This window comes from Haemaphysalis longicornis, unplaced genomic scaffold (genome assembly GCF_048455015.1).
Source record: "Haemaphysalis longicornis isolate Haplotype H1 unplaced genomic scaffold, Haemaphysalis longicornis Haplotype H1 scaffold_5, whole genome shotgun sequence".
NCBI classification, from domain to species: Eukaryota; Metazoa; Arthropoda; class Arachnida; order Ixodida; family Ixodidae; genus Haemaphysalis; species Haemaphysalis longicornis.
The window spans coordinates 149,341,266-149,365,011 of NW_027526385.1; positions in this window are offsets into that span (position 1 = coordinate 149,341,266).

The following is a 23,746-nucleotide window of genomic DNA, read 5'->3' on the forward strand; positions in this document are numbered from 1 at the left end:
TACCTTTAGTTGAGTGCATTTAGGTATTTCGCCTTTTTCGTTTTCATAAGCGACGTGTTTGTATTTTGTGAATTCGTTGTTAATTTGTTAATTGGTTTGTTAATTTAAAAGATTTTTGATAATTGTTAATTTGTTTGTTAGGGTTTGTTAATTTAAAAGAATTAAATATTTGTTAATTGGTATGACTTGAATTGTAACCAACTGTCGTCGTCTGTAGATTCAAAAAGTGAAGCCCAGGTTTGAAAAGCCGTCAAAGACTCTGGCTGTACTGAGCATGCTATCGCAGCGGCTGCGAACAAACGGAAATAAAGAACAAACAATATGAAAATGTTTTTTATAACGTTTCATAAACTGGGTACGTTATTCCGGGAAAGGGCTAAACGGGAAAATGCGAAACGGGAAGGTTCTTTCGCCTCGGGTTGAAATGGGAAGGAACAAACGAGAAGGTTGAAATGTGAACGGGTTCAAACGGGAACCTCCCTTCACTGTATGTGGCGGTAGCGGCACGTGGAGGTTGATGCCCAATCTATCGAAGGTGCCCGCAGGGCACGGCGGAGGCTGGAGTTCGTTCGTTGTTGGTCGCGGAGGAGACTTACGGCTCTGGCAGTCTGTGCAGGAGCGAACATATTTCGTGACGAAAATGTACATTCCTCTCCAGGAAAAGTGAAGGCGATGCCTTTAGTATGTCATCAGGACACCTCCATGGGCAAACTGCGCGTCCCTGTAGAAAAAAGAGCAGATGTAAACGGCGAGGGACGACATGGAGCCATTTGCGACCTTCGGACAAATAGTTTCGGTGGTACAGGAGTTGGTCACGTACAGCAAAATGGACAGCTTGACAGCGGCGAGAGCGGGGCGTGACTGCTGCCGTCGGTCGGGATAAACATCACACACTGGAAGTGCTCCACGGATCCTTTTACTGTTCAGCAGCCATGTCGGTAGTATCAAGGGGGGGGGGGCGGCAGAGTGCACTCCACAGAAGATAAATCGTCGGTGGCGGGCACTAGAGGAGACCGAGAAAGGGCGTCTGCGTATGTGTCCTTGCGGCCGGACCGGTGTACAACACTTATGTCATGTTCGTGCAGCCCTTGAGCCCATCGACCGAGGCGGATAGAGGGATCCTTTAGCGAAGAGAGCAAGCAAATGGCGTAGTGGTCCGTCACTACATCAAAAGGGTGTGCGCAGAGGTACGAACAAAATTTCCTAATTGCCCAAAGAATCGCTAAACATTCCTTCTCAGTCACAGAGTAGTTGACCTCTGGTTTTTTTAAGGGTGCGGCTGAGATAAGCGACGACGCACTACTGAAATCCTGTCTTGGTTGTGCTGGTACTGCGTCTAGGCTAACACCGATGGTATCTGTATGAATTTACGTGGGAGCGTTTAGATCGAAATGTCGTAGTACCGGGGTCGAGATAAGAAGTTGGCGCAGCATATTGAAGGCTTCGTCGCAGGCGGGTGACCAATCGCCAATCTGGTTGTTACCACCAAGGAGCTTCGTAAAAGCGCAATCATGGTGGCCAAATTGCTGCCCAAGTCCAAAAAAGCTGCAAAGTTGTTTAAGTGTCGTCTTTTTGGAAATTCCGCCGTGACGCCAAGTTTTTCTTGGTCCGGAAGGACAGCGACTTTTGAAACTACGTTCCCTAAAATAGTAAGTTGTCGAAGTGTAAACCGACATTTCTTCAAGTTTAACTGCAGGCCCACTATGGCAACACAGTTCTATGCGCAATATGTTGCCTATCATCCTTTCGAAGGTCGCTGGCGCATTGCACAGCCCAAAGGGCATGACATTGAATTCGCACAGCCCATCAGGTGTGACAGAGGCTGTTTCAGACTATCCCCTTCTGCCATAGGGTCTTGCCAATAGCCATATCCTAAATCCCATAAAGAGAAGAGCTCACCTCATTTCAAGCAATCGAGGGCGTCATGTATGCAAAGAAGCGGATATGCATCTTTTTGTGGGATCTTCTTGAGACGCCGGTAGTCCATGGAAGAGTGAAATGAGCCGTCTTTTTTCGGGGCAAGTACCCCGGGAGAGGCGCAGGGGCTTTGGGAAGGGCGTACGACGTCGCGATTGAGCATGTTCGTCACGTGCTCATCAATGACTTGTCGCTCAGTGGGCGATACCCGGTATGGTCGCTGTCTCAGAGGTGCGTGGGAACCCGTGTCAGTATGGTGCGACACACTGGGGTCCCAGCCCAAAAAGGCGTGTTGGCCATCGAAAGACTCTCGGAATCGGTGTACAAGGACCAGAAGCTCGTTTCGTTAACGTAAAAGGTAACGTAAAAAGACATCGGGGTCACATTCCAGAGTAGGACCAAAAGCAGCGAGGAGCAGAGATGCAAATTTCTCGGATACGTCGACAATGAGATGATCTTCAACGTGCTCGACGTGGCCAAGAGTGTCACTGCGAACCATTGTGGCGGGGCATGACGACGTGCTTGAAAATGAGTATCTTACGGAGACCAGAGTGAATTTCAAGGACGGCGAAGGCTAGAGGCAAACATTTCCGCTTGCTGAAGTGTGTCGATGGCGTTAGAAAACGGTGGTTTCCCACAGACAGACATAAGACACGAAACAGGCACTGAGCGGACGGGTGGGATGTCGATATCACCGGTAGCAAACACTTTGGCGGTAGGTTACGGTGCAGCGCTATCATCAAACGGGAAAATTTCGACCTCAGCGCGAGCACAGCGAATGATAGCGTGATGTCGTGACAAAAAGTCCCCACCGAGGTTGATATTGCACGCACTCAAAGGCAAAACCGTGAACTGAATGATATACACGGTTTCTTGGAGTGTAAGTCGGGAGGTGCACGGGGCCAGTGGTTTTAAGTCTTGAGTATTCATGCTCCCGAAAATGAGGCCAGAAAGCAGAGCAGTCACTTTTTTAAAAAAGCGACAGACTTTCACGTATTACAAGCACAGCGGCACTAGTAACGGTAAGAGCAAATGCGGGAACACATTATGTGGTAACGTCAATCACGTTGTTAGGCGAAAGCGGAGGACTTGAGCAATTAGACGCAGGCGCTGTTCTTCCCTGCGGAACTGCAGAAAGTAGCTTCCGTCCGCTGCTGGGTTGACACGTTGGCGCATCGGGGAAACTGAGCGGCGAAACGGAGAAAGGAACGGCGGCTTGAAGACGTCGAGGTCCACTGGTCAGCAGAGTACGAATTGGGGTTGCGCTAGAAGTAGCGGGAGCGAAGAGGGGTTGGCATCTACAGGCTGGAAATTGGTAGGCGTCACCCAGAGGCGGGGTCGACGATGAACTAAACGCGCCACATGCCGCGGAAGTTGGCAAGCAAAAACGATTAGGCGGTTGTCAAGGGTGCGGCGCAGATTCGCAGTCCGGGAGTTGCCATTCGAGGATACGGCGCCGCTGGCTATTCCATACAACTGATGGCAATGATGATAGCAATGGCCTTGGGACGACGGAAGAGTGGGTGATCAGGGCGACGACGGGTGGTTGAATAGGCGACACGACAGGGGGTGCGAATGCCGGGGCCACTGGCGAAAGAATGTATGCGGTCACAACTGGCGGCTGGCGTACTGAAGGGATCGTCTCGGCAACATGGTCCTGCGACAGCGTGCAATGGGGCTGTGGAGCGCAGGTAAGCAGGGAAGCAGGGACAGCTGTCCCGACACGAAACCCAGGTAGAAGAGGCGAGAGGTCAGGAGCAGCAGCCAATGCCGACAGCGACCCACGTTGCGGTTCTTCAAGCAAACGGCGTTGGCGGGGGAAAATGCGTTGCTTGAGGAGCTCATCAAATCACTGACGCCAGTGGATGACTTCACTAACAGCCTGCGGGTCTTAGGTGCGGAGTACCTTAAGACCGCACATTGTCAGTCCGCGTTCAAGCCCAAAGCATTTACAATCGCAAAAAATCACACAGACACTGGCAGTATTCGAGCCTGTGTCTGGTATACCAGAGAGAGTTAGTGTCAGTCATCTTACCCATTTGGTAAGTTAGTACCCGTGAGGTAGTACGCGACCGTGAGTTAGTACCCGAGAGTGAAACGGCTTACTCCCTGGCCTGTAACGGTGCGGAGTACCTTAGGACCTCCCAATGTCCGTCCGCATACATCCGTACGCACACCACCATCTAGAAAAAATGAAGCGAAATTTGAGCAGTGAGTTGCAGTTTCATCTAGGGAATAATCAAGGTGCAAGTCACCGCTCAAATCGAATGACGGTCGGGACACAACTAGGGTGTCCTTTCGTGTCCCAGTACTCCGCACACTCGCAATAATCCACAGAGTGAAGATGCGGCCCTTTTTGCTCAGCAGCATTTGAAACGCATCGTGCTCAATGCCCTTGAGAGTGTGCTTGATCTTGTCACTTCCGCTCATGGCTGGATTTGCACGTCTGCAGAGGCCGACGAGGTCCTCTCTGCACTTGGGAATGATTGACGTGTCTGCTGCTCTCACCCACACAGCCGATGCTCCGCCTGCAGCTTACAAACTGCTGGACGTCCGAAAACTTTCGTGAAGGCAGATTTCAAGGCAGGCCGAATACTGAAGGTTGATCCGTTGTTGTTAAACCACATCTCGGCCACTTGTGTAAATAGAATTTTACGTTATTGAGCTTCGGCGTGTCGTTCCATATATTGTAGGTGTACACCCGTTCGAAGATCGAAAGCCAGGCTTCCGCATTGCGGTTAACGGTGGCGCAAAAGAAGGGCGGGTATCATTGCTGGAGCTCACTGGAGAAGATGATGGCTTGCTGGGGTGCAGGCGCCTATGCGTCGCTGACCGGTTGCCTCCTTAGAAATTTCAGGCCGTCAGGTCTTGGGGGGATCGCAATCCTGCAACCTCTACCAAAAACGTGGTGACGTTTTTTGACAGGTTCACCTGCAAACGGTCACGTCTTCTAGCTAGGCCATAGTCGGAGCGAGCGTAGAAAACCGGGCCTGAGGTTCGACATGAGCGAGAACACACTTCGTCTTCTTCAAAAAGCACTGCATTGATCATACCCTTCACGAAGGACTGTCCACCTATCCTATGTTAGCACAGAGCCACTAGAAAAGTGTCCATCTTCCGTTGCTCATGTTCCTCCATATATATATATATATATATATATATATATATATATATATATATATATATATATATATATATATATATATATATATATATATAAATATATATATATATATATATATATATATATAGTTGGGAAATGAGGGGCTCGTTAGGAAAATACAGAAAGAAATGCGGGCAGTCTACAACACCAAAGAAGGCATAGGGGAATGGTTGGACTATATTTTTTTATCGTTAGTGAAGTTATATTTTTTTTTCATAATTATTGAAGCGAGAAAGAAAGAAAGAAAGAAAAACACGCGCCCAGAGTAAGGACCGAACCCACGCCTTTCGATTAGATCTCGAATGCTTTACCAATTCGGCCGAATTGGTAAGGCATTCGAGATCTAATCGAAAGGGTGTTTCTTTCGATGTTCTGCCCAAAGGAGCTTGCTTGCAGTCAAAGGAAGACTGAAACTTCCTAAAAAGAGCCAGAAGGCCTTTGCGTTGCGGGGGGTCTAAATCGGAAACGATGGACTTCTGGAAGATGTCGTTAGAGGTGGGCGTATCGGTGGGACCAATCGAGTTCAGCGAATGTAGCTGCTGTGAAGGTGCGTTGTCGGAAACGTCGAGGCTGAAGACGGATTCGACAAGTTCAATATTGCCGACAGTTTCCCCACGAAGCAAGCTGAAAGGGCTGGTCGTCTGGTTGCAAACAAACATCGCTGTGCGGCTAGATAGAATTATCAGCACAGCAAACGGAAGCGGCAAACCCTTGCGAGGAACGAAAACGCTTGATGGCGTAAATGAAACAGGTCCATCCGCCAGAGTACTGCCGGAAAAGGCGACAAGAACTGAGCTTTGCGGCGGGATATCCACGTCTTCGTCTACGGCCAGCTTTTCTCCGCTAGTAGAGGAATTGTTCGGGGTCGGAGCGTCATTTTGCGAACACAATTCGACTTCGGCGCGGGCGCAGTCAATTACGGCGTTCTGGTTCGACAAAAAGTCCCACCCAAGATTAACGTCGTGTGAGCACATGGGCAAGACGGCGAACTCAATCGTGTAGAGAATATTTTGAATGGCGACCCGAGCAGTACACGCAGCCAAAGGTGCAAGATGTTCTGAGCTTGCAGTTTGGAGAGAAAGTCCCAGAAGTGGCGTCGTGACTTTCTTCAGCGACCGACATAGTTTAGCACTGATGACTGACACGGCTGCTCCGGTAACAACAAGCGCCAGCGCAGGTAGTCCATCTATTAACACGTCAATTACATTTTGCGGAGGTTGGTGAGGGCTTCAGTATTTCGACGGGTACGCAGTTCCTGCCTCAGGAACTGCGCGAATCAGTTTCCCTCTGGAGTGGGGGCGGAGTGGCGGCGCATGGGGGATAGGGAGCGGCGACGGGGTGACGGCGATCGGCGGCCTTCGAAGATCTGACAGTCGGCGGAAAACGAGGTTGGAGGTGGCCCTGAGGACACGTTATGATGTGGTGGTCGTGCGGCGTAGGCGGACGTCTGGGGCACACGAGGAGATGAAGCGACGCGGCGGCAGTAACGGGCAACGTGACCGGGGCAGCAGCAAGAAAAACATATAGGCCGGTTGTCGGGAGTGCGCCAGGGATTACCGTACGGCACAGCTCGGGGTCTGGTCGGTGGAAACTGGGGAGCGGGCTGTAAAGTGGGAGGTGCCACTGCCGGTATCGCTGGCCGAAACGACCGGAAAGATGGGTGCACTGGCTGCGCGAGACAGTCGGCGTACGTCATTGGCATGACTGCTGGAGCTGCAGCGACTGTAGCTGTGAGCGGCGCCGCGACTGTAGCTGCCACCAGCGGAACGGCCAGGGGTGCGACCGCTGCGGTAGCGACGTTAGCAGGCGGGAGTGCCTCGGCAACCTGTTCGCGGATGGTCGCCTGCAGAGCAAAAGGCAGGCTGGACGAAGCCTGCTCAGTAAACGGCACCAGCGATAGCTGACGTGCTACCTCCTCGCGGACAAATTCTTTGATTTTCGCCTCGAGCTGCAATTGGTTCGAAGAGAACGTGAGGCTCGAGAGAGATTCCGTCGTCGGCAATGAATGGCGAACCAAGGCCCTTTGCCGGCGCAGTTACTCAAAACTCTGGCACAGGCCAATCACTTCAGTCACGGATCGAGGGTTCTTGGATACAAGCATGTGGAACGTGTCGTAGTCCACTCCTTTCACGATGTGTTTGATTTTGTCATCATCGGACATGGACGAGTTGACGCGCCGACAAAGATCCACAACGTCTTCAATGTAACTGGTGAAGTTCTCACCCGGTAGTTGCGCACGTGTACGCAGGCGTTGTTCAGCGTGCAGTTTCCGTACGGCGGGTCGATCAAAGTCGCGAGTTAAGTTGTTCTTGAAATCAGACCAGGTCTTCATGGTCGCTGCGTTGTTGTTATACCACAAGATCGCGGGTTTTTCGAGTGAAAATGCGACCTTGTGCAGCTTGGTAGGGTCGTCCCATTTGTTGTAAGCGCTAACTCGCTCGTAAAAAGACAACCAATCTTCAACGTCATAGTCACCTTTACCGCTGAAAAACGGCAGGTCGCGCTGACGGAGCGCCCCAGCGCAGATGACCGATGGCACCTGTTGAGGCGGTTGGTCGGCAGCGGCCATGGGGGTGACGGGCATTGGTAGCTTCCGGCTGCGGAGTTCCAGGCTGTAGACGGTTTTCCTCAAACCCCGGCTCCTCCACCAATTGCAAAGGGGTTTATTGGAAGGAAGACAGAGTCCGCTGGACAGGGATCAAGACGCAAAACCGTCCAAGGTGAACCAGCCAGAGGATTCGACTCGAGCCGCGCGATCACGCACAGGTTATGACAGCCGTTGATCCTTGCTACATGCTCATTCGGGGATTGACCGGTGGGTGAAGAGGGATTGGACGGCGAGAGCACTTCAAGCAATCTCAATTGCAATATATATATATATATATATATATATATATATATAGCGAATCAGAATAGGAAATGAGGGGCTTGTTGAAAATAAGACAGAAACAAGATTTGGCAGTTAAGAAGACCTCGGAAAGCAAAGAGGAGGATGTAGTAGCTCAAAACAAAGAATTTGGAAAATAAGAAAGGGGAGAAAAAATGCCCGCCAGGTGGGATCCGAACCCACCACCTCCAGAATACCTGTCTGGTGCGATGACCACTACGCTACCCGCGGGTCTACTTTAGCCTCCACTTTCTGAGGAATTTATGTTCAGGTGTTTTTGTTTCCTGCGCTTGGGGGTGGTAGCCAGCGCCACTCGGACTACTCGGGGTGAAGGGGACCTTCTATTTAACCCCCGGGCCGTGACTCGAGCGTCTACGACATGTCGAGAGTGGTCGACCAGCGTAGAACCCTCTTAATCTCCCTATGGTACCAAGACTGCCAGAATAGAGGCCCTCGCTATGCATGTAGCGAATCAGAATAGGAAATGAGGGGCTCGTTGAAAACAAGACAAAAACAAGAATTGGAAATCAAGAAGACCTCGGAAAGCAAAGGGGAGGATGTAGTAGCTGAAGATAAAGAATTTGGAAAATAAGAAAGTTGAGAAAAAATGCCCGCCAGCTGGGATCCGAACCCACGACCTCCAGAATACCTGTCTGGTGCGATGACCACTACGCTACCCGCGGGTCTACTTTAGCCTCCACTTTCTGGGGTATTTATGTTCACGTGTTTTTGTTTCCTGAGCTTGGGGGTGGTAGCCAGCGCCACTCGGACTACTCGGGGTGAAGGGGACCTTCTATTTAACCCCCGGGCCGTGACTCGAGCGTCTACGACATGTCGAGAGTGGTCGACCAGCGTAGAACCCTCTTAATCTCCCTATGGTACCAAGACTGCCAGAATAGAGGCCCTCGCTATGCATGTAGCGAATCAGAATAGGAAATGAGGGGCTCGTTGAAAACAAGACAAAAACAAGAATTGGCAATCAAGAAGACCTCGGAAAGCAAAGGGGAGGATGTAGTAGCTGAAGATAAAGAATTTGGAAAATAAGAAAGTTGAGAAAAAATGCCCGCCAGCTGGGATCCGAACCCACCACCTCCAGAATACCTGTCTGGTGCGATGACCACTACGCTACCCGCGGGTCTACTTTAGCCTCCACTTTCTGGGGTATTTATGTTCACGTGTTTTTGTTTCCTGAGCTTGGGGGTGGTAGCCAGCGCCACTCGGACTACTCGGGGTGAAGGGGACCTTCTATTTAACCCCCGGGCCGTGACTCGAGCGTCTACGACATGTCGAGAGTGGTCGACCAGCGTAGAACCCTCTTAATCTCCCTATGGTACCAAGACTGCCAGAGTAGAGGCCCTCGCTATGCATGTAGCGAATCAAAATAGGAAATGAGGGGCTCGTTGAAAACAAGACAAAAACAAGAATTGGCAATCAAGAAGACCTCGGAAAGCAAAGGGGAGGATGTAGTAGCTGAAGATAAAGAATTTGGAAAATAAGAAAGTTGAGAAAAAATGCCCGCCAGCTGGGATCCGAACCCACGACCTCCAGAATACCGGTCTGGTGCGATGACCACTACGCTACCGGCGGGGCTACTTTTGTTATCATTAGTATTCATTTCTACCACTTAAATTGTCTTCCCTGGTTTCAGCGACTATGGTTTCTGCGCCAACCCTAACGTGTGGAATACCACCATAAGGGTGCTTTGAACAGAAAGGCACTTACGCACGAGATCTATTACCGAGTGGCCGTGGAAACGTCGCCGTAGTTTACGCTTTCTTTCTGTAACGGTGAGTTTTATGCCTTCGGTTTTCGAGAGGGAGAGCACGGCAGCCTGGGAGCTGAAGCGGAGCTCCCACGTTCGTAGTGGTAATTTTATCAAGAGGCAAAGTTATTCAACCATTCAACGGCCCAAGCTGCAAACAATCCCCCTCCCTTCCCATTTTACTACCTGCGGGGAATAAAGGGTGGTACCGACAGTTGAAAAATGTGGCAGTTTTAACTTCAGCCAGTGTTTTTTATTGCTTAACCATTTTGGCGGAGTACCTAGAAAATCGGGCAATGCCCTGTGAAGAAAACCAAAACGCGCGACTAGTCGCCTCAAATAGGGGAGCATGAGCCCGAGTCCTCCAGCACATACGCATTTCATGACACGTTGGAAGCAGTTACGATTTGGAGAGGTGTAATTGAAGTGCAAAATTAAACATTAAAATCATCCACCCCTCCGTGTAAGGACGACGATGGTTGAACGCGAAGCTTTCTTCGAGCGAGATAGAATGAGAAAATTCAAAGTCAAAGACTTTGCAATCAAAAGAGCAAACTGAGTGCTGGTCAAATTCAAAGCTCAAGTAGCCAAAGTTTAAATCCAGAAGGCAACCAAAGAAGCTCACACGAGAAAGCTTTGCGATAAGCCATCATAGTCGTTAGACGGAGGAGTGCATTATTTTTCAAGCGTACGTGGCAGCTTGTAAAGCTCCACCGCAACATTAAGTTGTGAAACTGAGGGCAGGTATTTGGCACCCTCCTGTATCTAGTCCTTCACCCAAGCAGGAATTGTTTTTTTTAAACCATTTACCAACTAGCCAGCAACAATTGCAAGCCTAATAAAACAATGCTTTTCTACTACAAGCAATAACGTTCTACTATCATATGGAATTTATTCTGTAAGCGATTCCCGATGGCTGTAGTAAACGTATTTCTGTGAAATTAAACTCGTTTCTACCGTAGGTAATGAAACTACGAAAGTGTCGTCCATCACCATTTCTGTTCTGAGGTAAATCTTAGACGACACCCCCTAACTTTGTCTTTCGCTTGTGCATGACGCCATTTTGTCATCAACTGCCAAAGGCCAACACCCCAGCGTTCTTTAATCGGCTGCACACACGGGCTGTGTAGGAGCATTCAGCTGCAACATATTCCTCGATGCGCCAAACTGCAAGCAGGCATAAACAATTGCCTCGAACGAACGGAGTTTCATTTCCAGTTTCACTTCCAGCTTGGCGCATTGAGCGTCGTCTGCTATTTGTAATTACTGAGTATGGGCGTAAATCACACAAATGACATGCCTCGTAAAGGTCGCCTCAACTTTTAGGATTTACAAATCTGAAGAAGGACCTTGTGGCAATCCACTTTGCAAACCGCGAAATAGCAGAGCTGCAAAAAGCCATGCGCAACTACGCTGCGCTGAACACGACCGGCATTCCACTGGCGAGTGGTTCCTCACGGCGGCGCTCTTGGCTGAAGCGAAGGTGGTGCCATACAACGGCCGCCCGGTCCCTATAACACCGCCATATAGGCTATCTTGCCTGACACCTTCCTCTGCCGCAATATCTGGGCTGGTAATGTGCTGCACAGCGGAGCGTGGGAGATCCATGCCTCGCGGCCGTTTTTCTCATTGAGGCACAAAAAACAAGAACACCAGGGCGTTGAGATGCGCGATGCTCGTTAAATGTCTTTGCGCCGTTGAAATGAATACGCGGCGGCGCGCATCATATCCCAGGAGCAGGTTTGGTGCGTAGAACTCTCATAAATTTCTATGTTTTGCCTCAAAATTAGCAGTAACGTTTTACACACTAGGCTGGTGTGGTGCGTCATTTGTCTTACGGCTGATTCTATGCTTTTAGCTCCACACTGAACGTACAACTCACAGCCCGCAAGCGTCACCGCACTCGTTGAGTTATATACAGCCCACCCACTGTTGAGCAGCTACCACTTCGGAATTTGAAGGACTCTACAATCAGTTCACTCTTTCGATATCCCGAAATGGAATGGGATTGGAATGAGAGCAAGACTAGGACAAATAGAATGAGAATAGAATTACACGCCATGGTCCGGAATGGAAGAGGAATGGAATGATCTAGATCTTTAGACACGCTGTACGGATCGTCAGCGCATACCTACAGCCAAGCTGGCTTTTGAAACATCATCACTGCAACAAAAGCAGTCAATCTCTGTTTTTTAGTTTCTTAGCGGCTAATGTGGCCTTCTGGATGCGAAAGTGAGTGACCTCAAGCAAATCCGCCAAAAGAGAAGCTCTAGTGTGGTAGGGGGTTCCTGCCACATACCTTGGGCAGTCGTATCCGCGGTAGGGCATTGGCCTGCACCCGAAGGAGTAGCCGCGGCCACACTTTCCCGGCGCGGGCATTCCCCACCTCTTCTCCTATGGATATCATTGTTCGATACTGATGAGAGAATTTTTTTTAAGTTTCGGCGGTCAGCCTCCAATACTCGAAAAAAAAAGAAAGCCTCGCGCATAAATGCCATATAGTATCACCCTCCGCTACGGGTGCGTCTGTCCCGCCACCGGCAATAAATGAGTGCTCCTGAAATGACCTTTTGCCTTCATCGCCCTCCAAGGCAGTAACAATAGCTGTCAGCCAATTTATATTATGTAAGAGCGGTTTCCGCAGCGCTCTTTCTGCGAGTTCGCTTTATTTGCGGACACCACTTTTGGCTGTTTATTTCTTGCCCGCTCTTGCTGCTTATTTACGCGCAGCGACCGCTTAAAATATTACAATGATGGTGGTGGTGGTGAGTGATTCAGTTGAGAAAAAGAAAAAAAATGAACTGGGGATATTATTTAGCCCATTTGGGCACTAACCTGCATTCAACCCAGTCCGGTGGAGGTAGGGGATAATAGGACTGGAAAATAGGAGGGTAGAGTAAAAAGTAGAGATAGGCAAAGAGAGGACAGAGAAAAAGTTCCCCCGCCGCGGAAGAAGAAAAAACAGTCGCCACTGTGACTGGAACCACCGCGCACAAAACAGATCACAAACACAGTATCCTGGCCCGATGCTGCGTCCGGAAGAAGAATTCGACAGGAACGGTGTAGCGTAGAGGGGAGGCTGTGCTGTGATGAACTGTCAACGGCAGTCCAAAGTCAGGAAAACTTCCTGGGTGAAAGTGCAAGCAGACGCGGGGATAGTGGTGAGCCGGAGCTTGCGCTCGACGGCCCCACGCATCAGAGCGCCCGACGCCCAAAACAAACACCCATGGCCTGCGACGTGTGGCCGACAAAATCAGGAACCGCCCCTTCCGTGCGGGGGCGAACGCAAAGCACGTCTGCAGCCCACGCTGACCTGAAATTGCCAAAGGAATCCAGAAAGGTTTCTTCGTACAGCGTGACGCCTCCCTGGTACAAGCAGCAACAGGCACCTCCTGCGATTTGAAAGGGCCATTTAGGAGCCCTTGTATGGTGAAGATAGACGCACCGCAATTGTTTTTAGGCCTCTTTTATAAGTGAAAAGACCTGTCTTGTTGACATACATCTGTATAATGCAAGAGTAGTATACGCAAGAGTAGTATACGCATAAATGAATGAGTGGCGCAACGTGACGGAACACTGTCAACGAGTACAGCTGTTATTTACTTTTTAGATGCGAAGAAGCTTATGGTCGAGCCTGTTTCCCCCCCTGTTGTGTGGGCGCCGTTGTGCGGCGCCCGCCCCCCCATTGCGCATGCCTGGCCAGGCAGCGCTGATGATGATTGTGGCAGGATGCCTTTAGGAATTGACCTACCAAAGAATCCATCACGAGATAGCTTTGCGTTTAACCACTGTCGTCATCGTCCCGTAGTGGAACCCTGTGTAGTATACGAGGCATTCCTCCTCCCCTCTTCGACGCTCCTCTCCTCTTCGGCATTCTTCCTTTCCTCTCCGAAGTTCCTCTCCTCTTCGGGATTGCGCGACGAATGGCAAGACCTGCCGCTCCGCCCACGATAATGCGAAGCAGCTTAGTGTCAGAGACGAGATGGTAGCCGCTGCATACGCCGTTGGGGGCTCCACTGTAGCTCCGCGCTATAAATGACGCACGCGCGAGCTACGCTCCCCTCATTCTCCTCTTGCAACGACGCGGTCGAACTGATAACTAATGGGAACTTGAGTCGACCCCATGGCTGGTTCGCATACTACTCAGGGTTCCCCTACGGGAAGATGGAGAAATTTTTATTTCCGTGTTCAACTTCTGTCTCCCTTTATGCAGCCGGGTAAAAAAGGTCAAAGCGTTCCTCCTGCTTGCCGTATTAGATGTGGGGACAAAGCGAGCATCAACTGCGAACAGACCCGCATTTTTGACGCATACATATACAGCTGCTGCAATCGCGCAGTGGCTTCTCTCTCCGCGATCATAGCAATGAAAGGCAAACATGAGAGGTAACGGAGCTTCGAATCTTACGTTGTTATTTCATTGCGTGAGTGGCCGTTTTGCGCGGGAGAGAGACTGAAAGGTGCAGAACACGCGAATTAATTCAAACGTGTCTTTCATGAATTCGCGGTGGGTACATGTTTGTTTCTTTTTCTTGCTCTCTCTTTCCACATCTTGCTTCTCTTTTTCTCTCGTGGCCGCAAGAGAAAAAAGTTTGCGCGAGCGGTGTGCTGTCTGCTCCTGAAGTAACCGTCATCCCGGACACGTAGGATGCGAAACTAGATAGCCGCAACCACCGCAGAAATCCTGTTTCGTGCATAAAGAAATCTCTGTCACCACGGAACACTCAGGCTGTCCTGGTGTAGTAGTTAGCCCCCACCTCCCATGCCTAACCAATGCAACTCCCGGATCTCAGCCCCCAGCAGCTGTAGAGCACCGGACCACGGTGACGGCGGACAAGCCGCTTTTGTAACGTGAACATGGCAATGTTCACCGAGTGAACCCTGTCTAACGAAGGAAGCTTAGCTGTACTAAAAGGGAAGCTCTCATTAGGTGGAATATTGGAGGGTTAAATGAAGTTGGAGGAAGTGGAGAAGGTTTCATGAAACTCAAAAGCGGGGATATTGTGTGCTACCAAGGACCTTTGGTAATATACACCAGAGAAAAACGTGTGGCTGGCTGCCTACGTTTCTTCATACATAGCAAACGCCATGAAGGGCAATAACTCTGCTTCCAAGGGACTCAAGCTGATAATGTATTATGGAACAGCAGGATAGACTGCCTCACACTGTGCCCGTATCTATCTAAAGCGCTTCTGTAATCACAATAGAAGCCTGCCGCCAAGGTCTAATCATATCGCACGTGCGGCGCACATTAAGTGTTGCAGTAACCTTGAGCGATAAGCGGATTGCACCGCACAGTTGTGGACGTTGCGAAAGAATGAACGATAAGTCGTTCCCACTAAAGTTATTTTTATCGATGCTGTGGTGAAGTTGCGAGTTGCCATCTTTTTTTTTACTTGTTCGTGATGCTACAGAGGCTGTTCAAGTCCACCTTCTTGTACCGTATGAACAAAGTCGGTTTTCAGTGCCACCGGGCAAGCTTTAACATAAGAAAACCTTGCGTACCGACCACGTGGTGTAACCTCAGATTATATCTTTTATAGGCTTTGTTCTGACCACCGCGTCTGTGACCAAGACTGCGTGCGTCTACGCAAGTTGCGGCGACACATTTTACGGCAAAGTTAACTTTGTCGTAAGTGCTCTGTAGGGCTGACTACAGTGCACGCATCTTGAAATGATGCTAAAAATGACTGCAAGGGCGAGTGTCTTATTACAACGATTTGTGTTCACTTGTCATAATTATTTCACAGTAAAGTTCTAAACGTTGAATGGCCATCTACGGATTGAGCATGGCAGGAGGAGGCGATTTATAGTTTTATCAAAATTATCCCGCAACTAATCATACGGAAATAGCTGGTACGACGACTCTAACACCGCGACGCGTTATACTTTACTGCAAAGCAGTGTATGTCTTACCCCGGCCGCCCTCTCTCCCAGGTTTTCGCGGCACCGCTGAAGTGTGCCTCCTCGCCACCGCCGACAACGCTTTAAAAACTGTTATTTCAACCGCCGCGGTGGCTCAGTAGCTAAAGCGTTGTACTGCTGAGCACGACGACGCGGATTGGATTCCAGGTCCCGGCGGCCACTTTTCTAATGGAGGTGAAAAGCAAAAACGCCCGTGGCGTACCAGATTTCGGCGCACATTAAAGATCCCCAAGAGGTCAAAATTAATCCGCAGCCCTCCACTACGGCGCACCTCATCGCCTGCGTTGCGTCGGCGCATTGATCCAGCAAACAATCAATCTTTCACAAGCTTCGCAATCAGCTGATAATGGGGGTAGCGACCTTATCAGGCGTTACCAGAGAACGTGCCCGCTTTCAACGCAGACGTGAGCCCACAATTCTTTTTCAAGAAAAAAGAATCCGCGCGCCACAGTTTCGCTAGTGTATTTCACGCCTAAGCACGAGCTCATCACCAGTTGCCAGTTTACACGTGCACTGTTGAGGGGTGGAGCGCAGGCGTGCGTGCAAGCATAGAGTTTCTTACAATACACACTAGAGAGGAATCTGGCGCTACCGTCTATGCGGCTCACATCAAGGTCATCTGTGTAGTCATAGACCGCCATTATATCATGCGCTCGCCTTAGTTTCATCATTGGCTTGCAAGTAAGCCCTTTAGTGGCCCTATATTCGAACACAGTTGCACAAAAAAATAAAAAGAATGGGGAGCTATTATATAAGTGCAAAATAAAACACGCTGTTTTAAACATAAGGAAAAAGGAAGTAAAGCGTATTTTTACAGAAGCACTGGTGCCTACTATTCTGCAGGCCAAGCTGGTAGTTAACAACGATGTTAATCTTTTTGGGGAAACTCATTAGAGAGTATTATTCTATTACTTTTACCAGTATTTCAGAGAATAAGTAGGTTTCAGAGTATGGAAAGCTTTTTGAGCGTGCCTAAGAAAACGTCGTTTTCGGGGTGAACCGGTGCACCGGCCGTCAGCTACAGTTTAACAAAACTTGTTGCTAATACAGTTGGTTCATACTTGAAGAAAAAAACGTGGCGTTACACAGTCGCGAACGAAAAGAGAGGACTGACACAGGCGCCCTTATCTGTCGTATCTTGTCTTCTTCGAAGTACGTTTTGTTTCTTTTTTTCGTCAGGTACAAATCTCTAGGAGGCATATTACCCGCTCAGTCATACGCTCTTCGACTACGGCATGACCAACGTCAAGTATGGTCACGCACTGCCTGCCTTTTCAGCGAACACGGCTTACATGGCTAGCACACGACAGGGAGGATTTCGGTTTCCTCGTAGCTCGTAGACGTGTTAATGCGTAGTGAAGAAAGCAAATCCCCCAAAACACTTAAAAATCCAATTGTCACGCCAAGCCCAAGCCAGAAGCTGGCGCATTACCGTAACCCCCAGGCCGACATGGATTCCCAGGCGCACTGTCCTCTCTGGTATACTTACTAAGAAACTCTATGCGCGCAAGCACAGCTAGTCTTCATGCCGCTACCGATGACATGCGCCTTGTGCTGGCGGGAAATTTAAACGTGGAAGTCTGGCGACTTCATGCGCCCTGTCAGCTGTCCTCAATGGTCGAGCGGTTCGAGTTTGGGTTGGTTTGTTACCAGACAGTGACATGCCTACGACGCAGGGCTGAAATGGACAGCCACATGTTTGTCCAATAGAATAAAGCTCGAGTCCTTCATTGTTTTAACACCCTATGGACAGACGCGTCCCGTTCGTTCGTAAGAAAAAACCGGGGAAATGGACTGCTACTACTACGTGTGTTTTATTGGCGCAAGGGCGTCTGAGGACAAAGAGCGCCAAAAAAATGTTATTTTTCTTACGTTTGTCGTTAAAATGCAATGACGTATATTGTGATGTACAGTGCGCAACACCCTTGTCTATAACACTGAGTTCAACTTCAAATGGTTACCTCTCAAAACTGCGGACTCAAACTTGTCACAAAACACATTGAGGTCAAAATATATGGTTAAGACTTCAGAAGGACGCAATAGTTTTCTTCAAATGTTTTTCGGCAGAGGCAAGGTAAGGCTATAAGTTCGAAACCTGTGTTATAGACAAGGGTGTTGCCCTCTGTACTTGCTAAAGATAGTGTATCTTTAGCTGTAAAGCTCCCTTACTCTAAAAAGTGGATATGTTTCAAATGAGGGGTAACAACTCACATCGGGTGGTTCTGATGTCACACAAGGTATGAGATGAGTGCTAAAAATGGAACGTGAGCGAGGTAGGCTAAACGGCGTTTACATCTAACCGGCAGTTGATCAGATACAAACAATGGAGGGTGTAAAGGTATCGTGTAGGCCTATAGTTCGGGGAAGGATCGTTTCCTTATATCATGGAATGCCAGACGTTCAATCAGTACGTGGAGAACTGTAAGTCGTTGTCCGCACTTCTTGCAAGCTGGTTGTGGGGTTCTGTTGAAAAAGATATGAGTGTGTAGCGTGTGTGTGACCTATTCTTAATCTGCATATTGATATTTTTGTGAACCCGTTCCGTTTGTCTGTTTTGTATTTTCCTATTTGTGTTTTTGTAATGGACAGTTTGTTTTCGATTTTTGTAGAAGGGTAATCCGGCTTCACGTCTATGTAGAGAACATGAGGGATATCTACAACACTGCGGAGAGCCGCCATAGCGGCATTGTTGTCTGCGATTTCATTTCCCGAAATACCGCTGTGAACAGGTACCCAGAAAACTAATAAAGTCAATTTTTAGCGCAGGTAGACACTATATATTTCAAAGATGATTTGAAATGAAGTTCTTCCTTGGGTTTCCTGAATGAAGAGCTAGTACTACGCTTAGGGAGTCTGTAAAAATAACGGGACTGTGTATTCTGCTTTCTGTAGTGTGTTCCACAGTGGTTAAAAGGCCGTGTGCCTCTCCTGCAAAACGTCTTGTATTTTTTTCACTGCCTTTGTGATGGTAAAGTTTGGGTCATGTGCAGCACATGACACAGAAGTGGTGGATTTCAAGGCACCTATTTAAAACGTTGTGTGAGGATATTTGTGTCGTATGTGTAGAAGGGGCTGTAGGTTCCATTCTCTTGGTTCAGTTCCTTTGTTAATAACTCTAAAAAAATCACAAGAATCCGGAGACATTTCCCAAGAAGCAACAAGGTCCGTGATCGAAGTTTTGCAAGTCTTGCGGAGAGAAATCCCAATCTCCTCAGTTTCCCCTTTGACTCTCAACGAAGAGAGAGAGAGACAACCTTTAATAGAAAAGGATGACCACTGGTCACGGTGGGGAAAGGAATGGGGAGGGAGGGTAAGAGAAAATAAACAAATTAATGCTGGTCGGTCTCAGTAGTCAATAACTGGGCCAGTTCTTGGAACCTGCAATTCATGGGCCAGTTCATGGTGATCGCAATAGGGTTTGTGCACATGCACCAGTTCGTTCGGGGGAGGACCCGCTCAAACAACCCGTGCCAGACCGCTTTTGATTGAATAAACCGCTATGTCAGATAATAGTTGTGCATCAGTTTGTTGTGGATCGGGATGGAACAACACCAACATCCGCGTCGACTGGGTACCTGGCCACGAACCATTTTCTTCAGGCAACCAGGCGGCTCATATGGCCGCTCAGGAGAGTTCCCCCTCTTATCCTCCACTGGTGCCTGGGGTAAGGCCGTCGCGGTCCCCCTCTCCCTCCCCAGCGATGCGTATTCACCAGCACAAGAAGGACCGACGCACACGTCTAAAAGCCCTAACTCCAGCTGGCTACCTCAGCCGCCTACCTCCTATTCCCCGCTCAGGCGAAATTTTTATTAACAAATATATTGCAAATTCAGCGTACACACCTGAAACGCTTCGCAAGTGGTATACCCCTCACCTGCCCCCTCGATGTCCTTACTGCCGTACCACAACACCATCAGACCTCACACACCTAGTTTGGTGGTGCTCAGCTTTCGCCACGCACCGTGCATTTCAATCTCCTCAACGAAGAGGGCATAGATATAGAGGGCCAATTGAAAAACAAGTGCATGGGACATGTGTCATTGATTATATACGAAGGAAGGGGATTTTTATGAATATTGTCTTCACGGCATACGATAGCTCTGTATATAAGCCTTGGTCTTCCAAGCACCACTGGTCACATTCAACGTATAAGCTTTGTGCAGGACTTGTTCGGAAGGCTCCTGACGAAAGGCAAATTCCCAGGTGCAGTGCAGGTTCCAGCGTTTCTAAAGCAGTTTTCGATGCTCAGCCGTATACTACGCCCCCAAAGTCCAAACGCAACTTTACTAAACTGTTGTAGAGACACAGCAGGCACATCTTACCTGCGCCGTAGGAGTGGTGGGCTAGGACGTTTGGGATATCCATTGCCTCTCATTTATTTTGAGTAGTTTTATATGTGTAACGGATTACAGCTTTTCATCTAGCACAATGCCTAAAAACTTGTGGTCCTTCGTCACAGGCACAGCTATTCCACTAAGGTGGACGATGGGCTCAGGGTGAATACTACGCCTTTTCGAAAATAAGACACACGTGCTCTTTTGAGGATTTACCTTAAAGGCATTTTTCGTGAGCCCACTTTATACGCCGGCCTTTGGCGGGCTTCTAAAATGGGCAGACGAGAATGGGCAGACGCACGTACGTACACAATTCAACTTAGTCGTTTTAATTTCTAAACTTTTCTTCAATTGAACAGAGAAATTTTTAGCGCTCACCTGCACACTTCGCAGCAGCATCCTCATAGAACAAACGTTTCCTTAGGACGAGGGCATCATTCGCCGATCCGGGATAGCCGAGAAACACATCGATGAACTCGCTCTGTTCGCTAGATATTCCTTGCAGATGGATCTAGTGGTATTTCTTACGATTGTAGTAGGAATGTTCGGACACCGCTGGCTTCGGTATTTACATGTGACAGCCATCAATGCAGCCGATGACGTTCGGCAACCCCTGCTTGCCGCTTTTCGTCTTTGCAATGGTTCAGACAGCTCGAGGGCTGCGCTCGCGCTCGGTCTCTTTCGCCCAGCGGATAACTTCCTCTGAAATGCCGAAGAGGAAGTCCAGCAGGCGGTCGAGGCTGTTGCGCACCGACGAATCGGCCACATCAAACTTGACGGCAATCTGGTTCATCGTCATCTGCGTGTCCAAATACATCAGCCCAAACAAACAAGTTTTCCCAAGCGACATTCGTGGTCTTCCATGCACTGCCTTGGGATTAAAAGGAGGCGCCTCGAAACATTTGATGACGTGACTGGCCGCGTCGCGAGGTAACCGGAAAAGTCGCTGGAATTCAAAGCCCATGTATCGCTGTACCATCGTTTCCATGTACAGGGGCACTCGGTTGCGCTGCATCCTGTACAGCAACATCAAAAGCTTATGAATGAGCATAGCTGTTTCCGAGCCCGACTCTTCGTCAGAAGAGGAACTGTCGTCGACAATTTCTGCAGCGAGGGCGGTTACAGCATCCATGTTTGTCTCTGAGATGACACACTCGGTTTTTTAATACGCGAGATAAGGGTGACGTCTCTAAATGTGTGTTGTGTGTTTTGTGCGTGTATTTCGTTAATCACAAGCAACAAACAATTTTAAAATGGTTGCATTTTTTATTTATTTGAAGAAAATTGACTGCGGTGGCAAAATTTATTGCCGTCGTCTATGTTTTACGAGAGGGCGCTTTCTTTCATTTGATTGGACAAGCTCCGAGTGAAGCATCACGTCACGACCTTACCGGAGTGGTCTGCACCATACTTGGCAGTGGTGAAATTACAGTAAATAAAAGCCAGTAATTAAATAACTTTTTGCTGTAATTAATAATGTAATGAATTACCTATGTCTGTTGACAATTTATAATCTAATAAATTACTTCAGGCCAATAATTTTATGGAAAGTACTCATTACTTCCGAAATAACTTTGACTACGATATAGCTGGTCACTTGTCTTACGGCATAAAAAGTTGACCAAGCAAAGTTGACCAAGTAGAGTTCCAATGCCCAGAGAGTTTCTGGGCATTGGAACTGCACAAACGCGAAGGAAACAACGCTTCGATGGGAGCTCTGCCTGTTTTCTCGTGCCTCTTCGTTCTCTTTCCATGCGTTCCGGGAATGCCGTGGCGACCGTCGGTCGTGTTAAACAAAAACATGCTGATTGTGTTCAAGGCTTCGTTGCACTGGTCACTGGTGTAAGCCCGCTGCTAGGAAGATCAGGAGGACCATGTTCATTCAGTTGTCAAGCGATGAACTCGAGCATTGGGGAAGCAGCAGCATCGATGATATTACTGTTTGCGAAGGGTACCCGAAAATGAAAAGGTTCTTATTTGTGTGCAACACAACCCTTCCCTCATCCGCGCCGGCGAAGCGTATTTTTAGCATAGCAAAACACACTCTGTCGTACAAAAGGGGACACGTTTCCGATGCCCATTCTGAATCGCAGCTCCTTCTGAGATGTAATAAAGATAGCTAACATATCAATGTATAGTGCTATTAAAAACTAAACATAAACTGGTGTATGTACACGTATTTTTGAGATATGAGTATATATGAGTGTATACGAGTTTGTAGTGTATATAGTGAGTAGTGAGTTGGTATATATAAGTTGGTAGTGTATATAGTGGTAGTGAGTTGGTATATATAAGTGTATATGAGTTGGTAGTGTATGAGTGATGAATTTTTGTGGATGTAATTTCAAAGTAATTTTATTACTTTTGGAAAGTAATGGTAATGTAATGCCACTACTTTCGGCAACCTGTAATTTCTAATGAAATTATTTATATTTTAACAAATTTAGGGAAAGTAATGAGTAATGTAATTTAACTACTTTTTAAAAGTATTTTGCCATCTCTGACCTGCACTACACTGCACTGACGTGCACAACTTCAAATTAAAAAAATGGCTCTAATATTAGCTTAGTTAACGTGTAGCAGATCAAGCGAAATGTATAACGTGGTGTTATGTATTTGTGCTGCGGCACACGACTTATCAATCAAGCTTTAAGTGCCAGGAATTTAAAAGGCGATGTTTCTCTGTCTGTTTCAGCAAACAGCCATCCGACTAAAGTGAGAGTGTCAACATATTTATTTTTTCCTAGTAAAGGGCCTTTAGGGTGGCCTCCCCATTCCCGGAGTCCATTGGCAGGGGCAGCGTATTCTGCCCTCTCCACCAACTTGCGCTGGACGTCGAGGGAAGAGCTGGCCAAGCCGCTCTCCCAAAGCTCATAAGTGTGGAAGGAATTTTGCTGGTCAAGTGGGTTTTGTGTACAGCCGTCGACCATATGAAAAAGTGTTCGGAATTCCCCACAGAAGCAGCACGAACGGGGATACAGGGTTGGGGCTATGTAGTGGTTTCTGTTATGGTGGGGGTAAGTATTAGTTTGCAGGGCACGAAGTATTATATCGTGGCACCTGCTTAGTTGTTTCTGCGGTGGGGCATACGCTTGTCTCTGTAGCCGATAGTGCGCGGTAATCTTATGAAACGAGACTAGAGGAAGCGGACGCAGATCTTCGTCTTCAGGTGCTCGGCCGGTCAATCCTCGAGCTGTGAGATGGGCAATCTCGTTCCCTGAAACTCCAATGTGCGCAGGCACCCATAATATCTTGGCGGGTATTGATAGTGGCTTCTGTTGCAGTATTTTAAGTGTAGTTTTGTGTATTCTCCTGCAGGAAACGTTATGACAAACCTATTGATAGTCGGTAATTATGGTCTTTACTTGAGTTCGCGTAGTCGCCAAGGCAATGGCCGCTTCCTCGGCGAGTAGAGGGTTGGCTCGGTTCAGTGATACGCTAGTACAATGCTCTTGGCCTACAATAACTGTTGCTACTGAGATCCGCCTTTCGTGATAGAGGGCCGCGTCCGTGTACACCATGGCATGATGGCTTCCATACCGCTTTGATATAGCACGGGCTCTTGCTTCTCTGCGGTCGGCGTGATGCACTGGGTGGATGTTTCGCGGCAGTACAGGTGCTTTAATGTGGAGCCTGATATCATGCGGGATGTCTGTGACTTGGGGTGTCGGGTGTTGAAGCGGAATCGATAGACCAAGTCTCGAAAGAAAGGATCTGCCGGTTTCTGTAGTGCCTAATCTTACCCTCTGGTGGGATAGATG